The 15,946-nt window shown below is 39.3% G+C and overlaps 1 long non-coding RNA gene across 2 annotated transcripts; it reads right to left on the bottom strand.

The window, feature by feature from the left end:
• Window positions 1–442: 442 nt before the first annotated feature.
• Window positions 443–15,822, bottom strand: LOC121087775. 2 transcript variants are annotated; one of them, XR_005827732.1, is made up of 6 exons: window positions 15,598–15,822; window positions 7,156–7,273; window positions 6,081–6,213; window positions 4,489–4,644; window positions 3,079–3,269; window positions 443–2,979 (listed from the first exon to the last, which is right to left on the bottom strand). It is a non-coding gene; the product is annotated as an uncharacterized LOC121087775 (long non-coding RNA). The 2 variants fall into 2 exon arrangements; XR_005827731.1 differs by having other exon boundaries at window positions 3,079–4,644.
• Window positions 15,823–15,946: the final 124 nt, after the last annotated feature.

Consider the following 15,946-nt stretch of genomic DNA (forward strand, 5'->3'; position numbering starts at 1 on the left):
GAGTTTTTTAAGTTACAGGGCTGGGTGGGTATGTGTGGGAGGTGGGGGATGGACACACACAAACAAACCCTCCAAACAATCTTCAACCTAAACCCCAATTTTTACAACTGGTGGAGAGCAGATACATATCAGCAGTGTGATCACAAAGGGTTCACAGCCTTAAGAAACCAGATACAACTTTTTGCAGACCACCATTAGGACAGGGCTTCAGATCTGCAGCCAAGTATCTCCAGTAAACCTCTTCATCTTAAATCTTAGCAGGTGTGTTTATAAGAGATAAGAAGTTTTCTTACTTTAAAGGCTGAGACCTCAGCTGACACATGCTTTACGGTCTATAACTGAACCATGTTTCTCTCCACGTTCAGCAAAGGAAAAATACTATTAAAAAATGTGTATACGAGTATGAGTCTAAAATGAAAATTTCAGGGTAATACTCTAGAAATTGGAACTATGAAAACAATTTTTATTATTATTTTCAGGTCAGCTGATGTGAAACTGAAATAACCTTTATCAAAATTATGTTGACACAGTATTTCAACAAGTTTATACCATCTTTTTCATCTAGTTATTTTAATACAGCTTTTTTTCATATCTTTATGCATTTGGGGGCAGGAAGTGGTGGAAGATACTTTACTAGCTGGGGTGGGAAGTGGAGGATATCTTAGATACCAAGTTCATTCAACTAGTTGCCTATGCATATACAACGAAGTGAAGAAATAAAAGGCAGTACATGAGAGACACTACAATCTCATTTTGGAAACTGCTAAAAGAACGTTTACTTTTTGTTTTATTAGCAATTGGAATATACACAAAAGAGAAGAATCACATATTTCCTGCCCTAATGGTTTGTTCGGAAGTGCAGTAACTATTCTCAGGCTTTCCTCAGTATTTTGAACAAATGCCACAATTTGATCTCAAAGACATTGAAAAAGAGCATCTCTTCATTTTCTGCAGCCTAGAAGACCAAATAGGACCTTTGGGCTCAGGAGAGTGGAATTCAGCGTCTGGCCCATAGACTGACCTCAGGAAAGCCACCTCATCTCTCCAAGAAACTTCAGCTTTGCTGCTTGTTTGAGCTGGCTGGGGTCTTGTGAATGCCGTGCGCAGAGGTACAAATTTCAACATGAGAAATTACAAGTGCTCCTTCCCGGAACAAACATTTTCTGAATGATGGGCTTAAGCCCCATTACATAAAGAAGAACTCTGCTCCCCTGCACTGGTTGGATACTCTTAATTGCAAGGGTTTGGAGCAAAATGATTTTTTTTCCTCTCAGTGGACTCTATCCAAGAGGTCCAAGCAATGGAGGGCCTGCCTGAGACCCTGAGGTCCCGCAGATATGCTGGAGTGACAGAGGAGCCTTAGCTCACAGATCTCTCTTCCGTGTTTTCTGGAGATCGGTTTCAGCTGTCCCCACTCACAGCGTTGGCTGTTGCAGTTCTTCTGAGATGGGACAATTCCCCACATTCACTACACAGGCACTAGGGAGAGACTTTTTACTTCATAATACTTCTGATCAATGGATAGGGACAGGAAAAAGTAATGCACAAGTGTCTGAGAAACCACGAGAAAGATGTTTGTAACTGGGGACAAAGAGAACTGATGGAGCACAGTTTGACTCAGGATGAGTAGGAACAACTAGAAGAAGAAAGACCTCTACAGAACTCTGTGAGCAGTATGAGAGCTTTGACATAATAGAAGTTGTTGAGTTGGAGGTATTTAGAAATAGGAATGACTTGATCAAAACTTTTGGCATAGCAAAAGCCTATGCATAGACTATGGAGATGTTAAGAAGAAAACCAAACAGCTGAAGAGGAGGATCAGAGATCAAAGTAAAAAAACAAATTCACCTGGGACTGCTATCTTCTACTCTGGTAGACAACCCCTACAGAGAGCTCAGGGTGTTCAGTAGCAATTTGGAGGCACTTCATAAACTTTCTTATGAGACATGTTGCCCATAGAAGCACAAAAGAGAACCTGAACAGTGTTACGTTATAGTCAGACTTATTTTTAGACAAATAAAATATTTTAAAGGGGCATCTTTTTATATGAACTAAATAGTTGGAGTACTAGAGAGTAAATTGCTAAAACAAAAATTTTGCAATATTCATTCTGGCATAACTTTATTTGAAGTAGGTTAGTGCAGATCAGGTAGAAAGGCATGAAAGCCATCCAGTGGCTAATATTTGGTCTCACAATCAAGCACTGCTACCAAAGCCTTCAAACAGAATATCTGGGCTATTTCACCTCATCTGGAATGAGGAATTGGAAACAAAGACCTATGCTAACATTCACAAATGTACTTAATTTTCTTTTACCTGATAGCCAATTATATGTTTTAAAATCTGGAGGATAAATTTTCCATCTTCTGTTTGTGGATGGAACTGGTTTATAGCTGTTTATCTGATTTGTTTATAATTCAGTAGGAAGGATTTGGAAATTAGATTTATCTTTCAGAGAAAGTTATTACAGAGGAATGAAGCAGTTTGGAACAGAAATAATAAACAAGGATATGTATTCATCTTAGCAATACTGACCTTGCAGGAAATTAATTTATGTTTCTGGGTAATTCCAGGGAAAACTTTACTAAATAATACACAGCTTGTTACTGAAATACATTTTATAAGTATAAATATTTGGAGTTAACTAAACAGTTTGAGCATTTGTATTGGGACCCAATCCAGCCTTGTGGTGTTAAGGCTGCTTAGTCTTCACCTAGCAGCACGTTTTTAGGATGGAATCCTAAAATCATAGCCAAAGTCTAGAAACACATTGATACATGCTTTTGGAAATTACAGTCTTCCAGGAAAATAAACAGAAGCTGGCAATTCTTCTCCTCAGGACAGTCTGCAAGTACCAGGGTTGAGCCCAGAATCTGCTGAAATACATTTTTCTTTTGTCCACTAGCAATTGAAGTTGTAAAACTTTCCTTTTAGCTGAATTTTGGACATTTTTTAAACTTCGCCTACGTCAGATTTTTCCTGATTTGAAAAAAGAAAATTAACTGTGAGAGAGATCTGGATAGTCTTTAGAAATAATACAATCAAACACAGCCATACTGTCACCATATCCATACATACCTAATGAGATTCGAGGAAGAAAATAGTCCTTTCTGTGTGCAGTTTTTTCCAAGTAACCCCGTATCCATTTTGCTGCAGTAGCCATACCAGCGCAAACTTGTGAGCAATGTTGAAGTCTGAGAAGAAGTATCCCATGTTCCCATACCAATATGGAAGCTACTGGTTCTTTCTATCAAGGTACTCGCTGATCACTGTAGAAAGCAGCATGTTGCCAAATGACTAATAGGTGTTGCTTAATCAGTTACTTCCCATTTATTGGTAAGTAACAAGAAGCTTTCTGGGGATGGCATTCACACACTATGCCAAATCATTAATGACACTCATACAAGGACAGCTTCCCTTCAGGGAATATCCTTTAGGATATGTTTATACACACGCCCATGCTTTTTGAGCCAGAGGCTTTTCAGTCCTAACAGTACCTGCAAAAGACATTCCTCCTTCGTGTCCTCTCTACTTGAGATGAGAGGAAACCTGTTTCTCCTGAGTGTGTTTTGCCTGTAGCCTTACACCTCAGAGTATCATTCTTCTTCAAGTTCCTTTGCAAAACAGTATATTGCTTTTCCTTTAAGGAGGTATATTGTCTTTTTCCTTTACATCCTGCCCACTTTTTGTTCCATAACTTTGCAATGTTCAGCCTGTGTAAGGGGTTGTGTTAAACGGACATTCCTTGCATTTGTTTGGCTTAGGAGAGCATGATATTCCACAGGAATATCACATTTATGCTGCCAAGAGCTAATAAAGAGCATCTTGGAAGTTCTTTTAGTTCTATCTCTGGTGCAGGCGAGCCATGCTGCAGAGAGTAACTGATTGCTAATGCAAATTTTGTTTTGGAAGTAGTGAAATACTGTGAGTATTCCTGATAATGCTTCAAGTCTTTGGAGCTCCTGTTGTGAATATTATTTTAAACTTCAAGGATGAAGGGACTCCTAGACTGTATAAGGTATGTTATACCTAATCAATTTATGGAATAAGCGATGTAAGAATCAATCTATTTTCCAAATAAAACATCAATCTAAATGGATCTTTCTGTGCTTACTAGTTTGGTAACACAGTGTACCATGGACTTGGCTAATACGTATTACTAGTTGTTGTTTCTACCCTTTAATAAAATCTTTTGAGGTTGATATGATTTCAGTTTTCTGTTTCCTTACAATTAAGTGAACACCAAAAAGTGCTTAAGCAAACTTAAAATGGCAAATATATAATCATTAAAAATTATTAATAATCCTGCCAGTCAACAAGAAATAAATGTGCCCTTCAAACTAGTAAACAAGATATTTGCTAATGTGTATACATTTACACAAAGTGTATGAAAATCCAAAGCACAAATTAAAACCAAAACTAATGTGAAAAAAAATTAACTAAAAGGCAGAGTTTTGATGCTGCCTGCCCTTTTCCTGATTTCTTTACCTTTCAGTCACTTCTAACACATTTTGGGTAAAGCTGTAGAGGAGTTAAATAAACAGGGATTATTTGCCTCATTTCTTCATCTCCCAGGGAATCGCTTCACATCAGGTTACTGAGGATGATTCTGGAGAAGGAACTTGCCTTTTTCCTGTTAACCACCTGCAGAAGAACCAGTAAAGACAAATTTGCTTATTAAAACTGTTGGAACAGAAAGAATACCTAAAAACCATCAGGATTTCCACATTAATCCAATACCCTGTCTCTGACAGCAGCAAACAGCAAATAATGTAGAGAAGAGTATAAAAACAGCACAAAGACAGTTGGTCTTTCATAAGTATTCTCCCAGAATCCAGTGACTTGCATTTAACATATTTCCTAAGCCAATGGTAACATTTTTGTACTTAACCCTCTGTGGGTTTTTCTTCCATTAATTTGATCAATATCTAACCTGTATAAACTTTCAGGAACTCCAGCATCCTCTGGAAAGGTCTATGCATTGTGTGAAAAAAGTAGCTCTTTTGGTGGTTTAATGTCATGTCCTAACTAGTTTTTTCTATTGAGAGAGAGTAGTAGCAATCTTTCATTATTCATCTTCCTGCTACCCACACGTGTCCCCTGGAATACCATTTAAAAATCTGTACTGTATTAGCTCACTCTCAATCTTCTGCACCAAATTTTAAGTAAGAAATTGCACACTGTTGTTAGCAGCTCGGATCTTTCACTTGGTAATTCCTTTAGGATCCTCTGGGAATATTGCCAGACCTGGTAGTTACTGTTCTTTTTGTCTCTTTGTTCTGTAACTTCTACCAAAATCTTTACTAGAGACAGATTTTCCTGAAACACTGATTATAAGCAAGGGTTTACCAAGGTGAGCTCTCTAGACTCCTTGACTGTGATCACAGATGCAAGGAATCCATTTAATTTTTCTTCTATGTCTTATTTTTTTAAAAAGTCTGGTGTACTTTGATCCTCTATTGGCTGTACTGACACTCCAGTAGACTTGTTGCTTCTGATGCGTTTGAGAAAGGTTTTACTATTAGTACTGATGCCATTTGGAAGCTCATCTCCTGTCCTATTCTGCTTGTTTACATGTAATGTGTGAAGTTTTATGATTTTTCTGGTTTTCCTCATTTAGGCACATTTTCAGCTTTTGAAAGGTTCTTTCTTTTTTCCAGTAACCTCCCCTACCCTTCTGTTCAGCCATGCTGGATTTTTTTTGGTCTTTCTAAAGTTGGATGCACTTGCCCCGAATCCCTATGTGGTATCTTTGAATAATCTCTGCTACCTGCCAGAGTGTTACCCTGTGACTATCCTTTTTATTGACCTTCCTCCTCTGCATGCAAATCTTTTTGAAAATAAGAGGAACAGCATTCTTGTTTATGTATCTCCTACCACAACTGAAAATGACACCAATGCCTTACCCAGACATCACTTATCCCTTAACCCAAGAGGCCCAGGGGAATCAGACTCCACAGAAAGTGACAGTGTCGAGTATCATCCTATACACCTTGTATGGAATACATCATCATTCCATGAACACTTATTGCGTTTCATCATTTCATGAGCAACCATCTATGTCTTCAGATTTGTGCTACCTCCTTGAATTTGATTCTTCCCTTCTGTATCCTTTCTGCAGCATCATGTCTTCATCATTCTTTCCATCAGCATTAACATAATCAATGCACTTATCCCTTGGCAGAATGGCAAGCCCTTCGTATTTCAGAGTAGCTACAAGAAAACAGAAAAAAACCCCAACCATTCATTTTCAGAAACACATAATTCTTTCCAGAAATAACAGAAAGGCTGTTCATTTCAAATTCAGTTAGGCAAGTGACCTCTACGAGCAATATATTCAAAACAAAGTAGTAATGAAGTTGCTGTGGCTACTGCGGTCAGAATCTTAGTCACTGGGTAATTTGAAATCTGGATATTGACCACACATTGGGCTCCCCAGGTAAGTCAGCATCATGGCTTGACAAGTGGGAGCTGGCAAATGACCTTAAGAAGCTGTTGAGGGAAAAAAGAGTAAAATTACTACCAAACGCTATCTAGTGCCCAGCCAGTACAAGGTGGATAGACAGCAGAGCAGAAAGGCCAGATGAAAAACGAACAGTGAGAACACAAGTAGATGACACTTTGAATCTGAGTCCTGTAATTCATCACCATACCACAACCAAAATGCAGAACAGTAGCATAGGGTGATGAGTAGCAGTTAAGGGACAGAACTTCAGCAAAGACTTAGAGAATGTGTGAGCTGGGGGCTGTTTCAGCAATAGAGAAGAAGAAAATCAGTAATACCAACATGTACATTTAGTATTGCATGAAACCTGGTGTTAGCATTTCATCTTTCCTGTCTTCCTGTGCCACTACGGACTGAGATACTTCTAGTGAGTACATGCAGTTAGTTCAAGCATAATGTAATTTGAAGCTCATTTACTTTAGAGCAGCCCAGGCAATCAAAGCTCTGTCATGAAAGCTGTTTTGCAAATAAAAAAAAACCATCAACATTAAAGGTTTATTACCAATCGGCATATGCAAATGCATTAAGAAAAAGAGGGGGAAAGTGGAATGACTAGGAAGGGAAAGTGCACTGTGTGTGCTCTTGCTATGCTCTATTTGGGCAGAATGTCACATTTCACTATACCCCAAAAATATAAAAATAAAGTAAACCTTAAAATCTCTGTAGGCAATCGCTCATAATCATCTTCTAGGACATTCTGAACTTGTTCCTTTGTTTTGGGTTCTTGTCTTGTTTTAAATGCTTTTTGCCCTGTGCCATTGCTGACAACTGTGGAAGGAATATGTAAAATCTCATCAAAATTTGAAAAATAGGACATTACATCCACTCCAGTCATTTTTCTCCCACGTAAATCACTACGTAAGGTGAAAGGTAATAAAGATTGAGCACCATTGTATTTCCATAGCTTGACCTTAGTATTAAATCCTATGACTGGTGAGTCAGTTTCTGTCTGGTTTTTTGACATTTGCCTCTCACTAATCATTCTGCACAATTCCATTAAAAACAGTATATATTAAAGCAGCGAAATTACATCTCTTAGGATTAATTTCTAAGCTTCCAACCCAAAATAGCTTTGCAACTGGGGAAAAGTTGAATTGGCATTTCAGTTCAGCAGGCATGGTTAGCTAATTGCTGGCATATTTAGTTAGTGCTTATCATTCCTCAGTATATGAAATGCCCTACACTATAGGTACTATAAGATACTTAAAAAAGGAGAAGACTGTGCCATCATTCCTCTGATGATCATAAGCCCAGCCAGCTATGTGCTCACCTCAAAAAGAGCAGTGTGATTTATAGAAATTTTAGGTTGGAGCAGTATTTACATGGTTTCAAGCCAAGTGCTTGATTGTGTTCCCAGCTGAAGCCAATGGGACTGTTGTCATTGCTCTCAAAGTGAACAGGGTTGGGCCACAAATGCAGGATTAAGGCTAACAAGCCAATACCCAGTTTCTCTTGAGGGTTCCGTGATTCCAGTCTGAGCTTCCTCAATACCCACTTCAGCTACAACAAACCCAAGGCCACTCAACACACCTCTAGAATCAGAGCAAGCGATCTCAGAGTTAGTTTCTCAGGACTTACAACTTGTTAAAGAATGATTCAGGAAATATGGGGCAAGATCCAGCCCATAAACATACTTTTTTTTCCAGCAAGATGTGAGCATCTAGGGCCTACAAGCACTTTATTACATCTATTTAAAGCCATAGTTGTTAAGACACATCTGTTGTGTAATACCACAGCAATGCACTGGCCCAGGAAGTGGGAAATGTGGGTTTCCAGAGCCATGTAAGCCTGAAAGGGTTTGAACATACAGCTCCTGGCTGTCCGATCTACTATCTCTGCTCAAATGCATCCTCCATGTCTCCTCTTGAAGCTGGACCATGAATCTGGCTGTCATTTTCCATCCATTTCTAACAACTTTCAAAGTAAGTAGCTCATATCAACCAAAGAGAAAGTATCAAAGATGCCATCTCCACAGGACAAAGCACACCTTTGTTCCTAGTATTTCATTTTGCACAAATGCCCATCTTTCTTCACCCACTAACACTAGCAGCCTGTGTGACAACTTTTCTGTTTAACTTGGGCGCCTGAAGTGGGTGGTATTGATTTTGTCTGTGGAACATTCCTGTGGATTACGGGGGCTTGTTTTGTCAACATGTATTTCTTTTCCTCTCCTGCTATGTGGGAAAATTCCTCATACAAACTTCAGTAATCCATTCCTGATCAGAGCATCGTTCAGATCGCATTACACTGAACAATTAGGCTTCAATTACTACCTTATGCTGTTGAATTTTTGTCTTAATGGAGACAGCAATTTTCATTTGTTTAGAAGTTTGATTACACTGAAGATTAAGTTTCTCCTTTCATGTCTCCTGGGTATACTTGAGCTAAGCAAGAGAAATCAAGTCCCATATTGATAACTACACTGAAATCTCATCTCCTTTCTGAATTTTTGCTTTATGTATAACCCATTAGGCTGTTGGTTATTCAGAGGTTTTGGCACAATAATGTTCTGGATTTCTAAGGTATGCCAAGCTTCAGTCTTCTTCCTGAAGTGTCGGAAAAAAAACCCATGGTATAAACAACATTCTATCCTAAAGATACAAAACCTTAACAATCAAAGCAACCTCAAGCTGTAACTTACTCTGACTGAAAATTCACTATATATGTACTTGGCTGTATTAAAAGACCTAAAATCCTTCAGAATTAGCACTCTAATGTACCAAGACTAGGGGTGGCCTGGATTTTTCATCTCCTTTTTAATCACCCTTTAGTACAAGCCTTAATGTTTCATTTTCCACTGTTTCTGGAGAAGAGCCCAGTACAGGGCTCTTGACACAAATACTCCCAGATTACCAAAAAATGAAGATCCAGATCCAGCTTTTGTAAATTGGCCTAAAATATGTTTTGTACCAAGAAAAGGTCCCACTGAGCAAAAAATCTTCAGAAAGTAGAGCCTGGTAGAGACTTTTTTTTCCCCCTCTAGCAAAATCTATGGTTGTTTTGAAAAGCCCCAAATGAAAAAAAAAAATTATACAAAAGCTAAATATTTGTATTTCTGGCAAAAAATAGACCTATTTTTGATGGAAAACAGGTATTTTCCACAAAGGTGTGCACTTTGTATAGAGAATTACGTTTTCTGTGTAACAAGTCAAAAAACTCCAGCAACCAACTTTCTGTAGAACAGTTTTAAAGGTTTGGAGGGGGACTACTTACCACAAGGTAGGATACGGGCTTGGGAAAAGACCTCTAGAAAAGCCTGGCCTCCTGTTTGTGCACGGGAACACAACACAAAATCCTTTTCACTGGCTGATCAAATTCTACCTTGAAAAGAAATTTCTTTTTTTGCCCTCACTGTTAAAATATTTGTCCAGAACAGCTATCTGGATATCAATCTATGCATTTACTCTCACCTAGGTTAATCCACCTGTTTTTTTGCCAAATTTCCTTAGTCTACATAGTTCCTTTCCTGGCAACATATTTCATCTCGGTTTATATTTTAGCAGGCGATTGAACCAAGTGTTCTCTAAAATACTTAGGTTTTCATTTATTTGCTCTGCACCTTCTAAATTAATCGTTCTTGGCTGTGGATTGCTAAATTTATATGCAACGCTCCAGATAAGATCTGACCGGTCCTTTGCGTGTTAGTTAGCCTCATTACTTTTCTACCTCTACCAGCAAGTATCTCTCCCATATCTGTTAAGATCACAGCTATTTTTCACAGCCATGTCACATTAATACTCATATTTGCCACACACTGACTTGTACACACAGGACATCCTGCTATTGCACTTTAGCTTATGGTGGAAACACTTGTTCTTTAGCACATGACCTTCCATTTTGCTTCGTTTTATTTCCAGCTTTTTTCTAGTACTTCATTTTCAGTTGTTCCAGTTCTGTAGGATATCCACATACTGCTTACTATTGACAACACCTTAAATCATTAGCAAATTTTGTTTTGCTAAAAATAATAAAATAGGACCCCAGCATGATCTCTGAGGAGCTTTGCTGCTATTTCCTTTTATCCTCCTATTTACACATCGGCATTATTTGTCAGGTTCGTTTAACCACATTTTGGCCAAACGGATTTTTCATTAACCTCCATCATTTCAATTTTAACTAGCAGTTTCTATGGCACTGTATCAAATACTTTACTGACAGCTGTCTAGAATAAATCTAATGCCTTTTCTTTGTGTAGTAAGACAATTTCTTACTTTTTCTCGGTAAAGAAAAGTATTGAATCAAGCTGATACTGACTTCTCTTGATAAATACTATTTCTATTTTATTCTGTTTTCCATTTGTTTTCCCTTCTGCACGTATTCTTCTCTACTTTTCTGAAGCCTTGCCTGCCACTTTCTCAGTTGTTTTTTGTTTTGTTTTGGGGTTTTTTTTGCAGTTTTTGAGTTTTGCCTCTAGCATTTTGTGGCAAAGTCTACCCTTTAAATTGTACAAAAAAACATTATCATCATAATAACTGATCATTACAAAACCCCTAAAAATAATAGGGAAAATTTTCCTCTCATTGCATAAGAGTAAAAAATACATCAGAATAAAAAGATAGATGTCTTCATGGCCAGTAAAAGACTCAAAGCCCACTGATCAAGCCTGGAGCTTTGTAGCATATTGTGGCCAAAATTACATTAGCCAAATATTTTCCATTATGCCAGATACCCAAATAATTTATTTTATATTTAATTTATAAACTTAAAAGATCAGATTCTGCTTCACCTATATATGTGAATGTAACAGAATACTTACTAATGGAATGCGTTCAATAAGTATTAATGAAAGGACTTGCCAGAAAGGGCCCTTTCTCTTGCCTATAATGGAAATAGGAAAAATAGAATACCCTAGAAATTTGAGAGGTTTATTATATTGAAGGGACTTCTCTCACTCTTTTGAAATTACAAAAGATGCGGGAGTCTTACAAATTTGGGAGAGAGGTGATAAAATTGCATACTTCACACGTAGTGTTATAGACTACATGCTGTGTCTTTGTGAAAAATGTCCCTGTGCCATATCCTGACCAAAGACTTCACGGTTGTAGACATCTCTTTAAACAAGCAGTTTAAAAGTCCTGGGCTTAACATACCAAAAAGAAAAGTCTATTTTCATAGAATTTCTTTGTGCTTCTAATCTGCAAAGACCTATTTTTGAGTAGTCAAGCTACCTGCAGATTACAGAAAGACCACTCTGAAGAGTTCTTCATATCACTATGTTGTTGGTTAGGAATATGCACTGTTTCGGTGCATTTGGCATGTTGAGGTTGGTAAATTACCATTTTGCAGGCTACAGCAAAAAAAGCAGTTTGTGGAGCAGTTTGTGCACCACCAGTAAAAGACATGCTCTCAGCTACAGCATAAAGCTACTACAGCGGGGCACTGCTGGGGATGCTGAAATGGAAGAGAATTAAAAAGTTGAGGTGATCCTTAAAGACAGCTTTTTCTTAGAAAACTCTCCCTCTGCATGGTATTGCTTCTTTTTCTAAGAAACGAGTATAAGGTTCAAGTAAGATGATCAGTAACAACAGAAGAAGTTCAAAATAACTAGAACTTTTTGAACACTTGCTGGAGTTGCAGACAAAATACATTGGTGAGGTTTTTTTGTTTATTCAGAGAATCTACATTTCACCTTATCCTCTTTACTGCAGCTACTACATTTGGTGCAGGAGAGTCAGCTGCTGGACAGTAGCAACCCTACACTGCTGCTGAAAGGGGGGGGTGTAGCCCTATGTCCCCCGGCACCTGCCCAAGGTCTGGATTCCCATTGTCATAAGCAGGACACACGCTGTTTGCTCCACTCAGGCCTGGCACCTTCTTTGATATGCTTCCATCTGATAGAGGCTCAATAGGATCATTTATGTTAATAGTTACTGATGCTAAAATTTTGGGAAACTTTAATCTTCTCCCATATAAAAGGTCCAAACAGTGTGTACATTAAAGTCACAATTTCTTTTTCCTGAAAACCCTCTCTAACCTCTATTTCCATGGCTGAGGAATTTTAAGTATCTGGAATTCTGGGGGTGGGGTGGGGTGGAAAGCCTAACAAAATGCAGGATGACAGTAGAGAGTGCCTTTGGGAGATTTGCGAGTATCTGACGAAGACCTAGTGTCTTTGCTAAGTGTGAAGACTTAGGAAGTGCATTCCTTTTGCAATGGGAGTTAGTACAGAATTCTGCATAAAGTGAAAGCAAAAAATCTCTCTACAGTCTTGAAAGCAGGACTCAAAACATGGGAAATAACTTGAGCAGCTCAAGAGATGGCCACCCTTGGAAAAGGCATGTTATCCAAGACATCTTGTACACATGCTTTGAGGGAAACCCTTCTAAGTTTTTCATGTGGTTCAGGTATTTCTGGCAACTGTATGTTATTGCATTGTGTAAACAGTAATTTTTAGATGATTGAACAAAAGTCAACCTCCTTTTAAACAATGAAAGCAATAGTTTTTTAGTCTTTATACACATGACATGAATATGATTTGTGGATAGAACACAAGTTGTCAAAACATCTTGAACTCCACAAACAATTTAAATAAGGATTAAGCTAAAATGGGAATGGATGACATTGCTTCAGTATGGAAAGCCTGACCAAAATCACATCAGCTACTTTGTTGCCAACACTGTGTATTAGAGGATTCCGAAGAAACAGATAGCCAGACAGAAGGTACTTACTACTTCTAACTGCACTGGCATGTACCTTTCTTTGCAGCTAAACTTATCCAACAGCTGGAATTGGAGCAAACCTTTTGGCTTCTGCATATGCTGTGGGAGCAGAGAGCCTGCGGTACCTTGGCACTGCTTGCCACTACGTCCATTACCTGCTGCTGAACTTTTGATTTCAGCTTTTACTGCCCTCACTGTAACACTCAGGCTCTGCTGAATTCAAAACAGTATCTGTTTCAATCAAACTGCATTTACTTTTCTACCAGCTTTATTGTGAAGAGAGGATGAATTTCTCTCCATGTTTGGACTCCATCCTTTTCTTCCATGTCTGTGCAGTCCTCCTGTGCCTCATGGATAGCTCCACAAAATCCCTCTTTGTTCTTTCCTTTGAACTTGACAGGTTGTTCTCGGAAATGGCATCAAATCTACACTGACTGTCTAAATTTATATGACTCCTTGGCTCCTTCATAACCCTATCCATTCTTTGCTGAATAAAAGCATCAGTCTCATTCTTATATATATCTATATAATACACAGACATATATAACATATATACACACCATTCATATATATGAAACAGCTGGTTTAGTTCCATTCTTGTTCTTTCCCCCCTCTGCTTCTGCTATAACAGGACTCTGAACTGTGCTATGTTTAAGTGAAAAGAATTTGAACCACATTTTATGGGTTTCATCCATCAATAATTTGTATTCTCTTCAGGAAAAAAAAAAAAAGGTACTTAGCTATATCTAAAAAAATATTACTATTTGATGCATCTCTTTCATCTGATGTCTCTTTCATGTCAGAGTCACTGGGAATAGCGACAGAAGAAATGGCTGAGAAATAACTGATGATTTTTCTTTTCACCTAAAAATGCTGATTCATTGCAAACAAAACATCACAAAAATCTGACTCTGGACAATCTTCTTACAGAAAAGATGCAAGTTTCAAAACTTTTTTTGCCAGTTCTGGGATATGTGGACTGCCTACTACCCAAGATACTAGTTTCTGTCATTCCACAGAAGGAATAATGATGACAGTTCCCAAGACTGTTTCTACACAGCATGTTAATACTAATTCGTTAATTGGTTTCCCAGGCTACTCAGCTTCAACAGCCTAATGAATCATTTGCTCAAGGAATCAAACACTGGGGTTTGGTGTCTGGCAACTCTTGTGTCCTCAGCAGCTGGGGCAGTGCTGCTGGTGGACAGTCTGTCTGACAGCTCCTCCACACACAGACTGCTGTTGGGTCTACTGCTGAAGTAGCTGAAGAGCCTTCTTGGCATGTATAAATTTCACTCATGAGAGTGACTGCTTTCTTAGCAGGATGCCAGCCATCACAAAGTGGAAAAAAAAAAACCCACCCCAAACTTGTAAAGAGAAGACAGAAAGGATTTTTCCAAAGCCTTGCAATAATGATAAGACATCAAGTTCTTGTGAAAGATAAGATTTAAAAAATGGTTTTGAGAAATGGTTTGGAAAAGACCTATGGCTCTTAAGAAATTGCAAGGAGCGCGCCCAGGCTGCACGTGTCAATAACCAGGAGCCTGCAGAGGAACCTCAGGCATCGGTGTCGGGAATCAGCGGGGTTCCGCTGTGCAATTCTCCATTTCCAAGAGACCTGAGTTTGACCTGAGAGGCCGCCCAGGAATCTCAGAGCTAGCGGCAGAACCAGGTTCTTCTCCAACCCAGCTGTTTCAGGAGTAGGTGCAATTTGGCGTTTCAGTACACCTGTCACGTACAGATCAAAGTCAGTCCAAAGGGGTACTATTTTCTGTCACAACAAAAGTATTTTCGTTACTTAATCATATGCTATCCTACAAGAAGTTTTTCTTTCTGCATTGTTTCCCTCTGCTCTCAGCATGCAGGTTATAACACTGCTCATTATGGCTTGTGGTTTTTCTTTTTAATGATATCACAGGTTATAATCAGGTCTTTCTTCCCAATATATGAAAACAAGTTTTGCAAATGCATTTAAAAATGTGAAAAGTCTCTTCAGCTTTCTTGCAGAAGTGTCCTTGGTTTGCTTATAGCTGGTTATTTTGGGTGGCATGTGACTATTTAGGAGAGTCTTACGTTGCCCACTCAGTCCCTTTTCACACACAGTACTTAAATTACAGCACATACAATACAGGGGAAAGACAACTACTTTATTCTCATTCTCAGCTTTTAAACCAGCATACAAACTCAGCTTTTTCTACAGAAGCCATGGGCTAACATAAATGTCACTTAATTATATATTTTATATGCCTTGTCAGGCAAACCCAAGATCCACACCTGGTGTAAACTGCCAAGCAACCACACCGAGTTGCCTTCAACTTGGTCCTCTGTTGAGACCTCGAAAAAGAAGCAGCTTGAGGGGAAGAAAGATTTTGTGATACAGTTGCTGATCCACCCGGTGACAAGACTGACCCTGCCAGGGATCATTTCACTTACCCCACATCGGGGGGCGGGGGTCGTGTGTGTCTGTCCGCGCCCGGTTACCTCAGCGGTTTCACGGCGCTCCGGTGCCGGCTCCGGCAGGCCGCCCGGACGGGCACCCAGGCCCTGCTGCGTGTGAACCCATGAGAAGGGGCTCCCCCAGCACACCGAGGCAGGCGGAGAGGGGTAAATGCCGTCCGTAAGCCGGCGGCAGCCCGGGGTGGCGGGGGAGCACCTGCGGGGGGCGTCCCGGCGGCGGGGAGCGGCTCGCACCTCTTATGGGGGGAGCAACCGCGGCAGGGAGAGGGAGGAGGAGAAAAGGAAGCCGAGGAGAGGGGCTGAGGAGAAGCGGGAGGGAAGGGAG

Source organism: Falco naumanni, chromosome 4 (assembly GCF_017639655.2).
Source record: "Falco naumanni isolate bFalNau1 chromosome 4, bFalNau1.pat, whole genome shotgun sequence".
NCBI lineage: Eukaryota > Metazoa > Chordata > Aves > Falconiformes > Falconidae > Falco > Falco naumanni.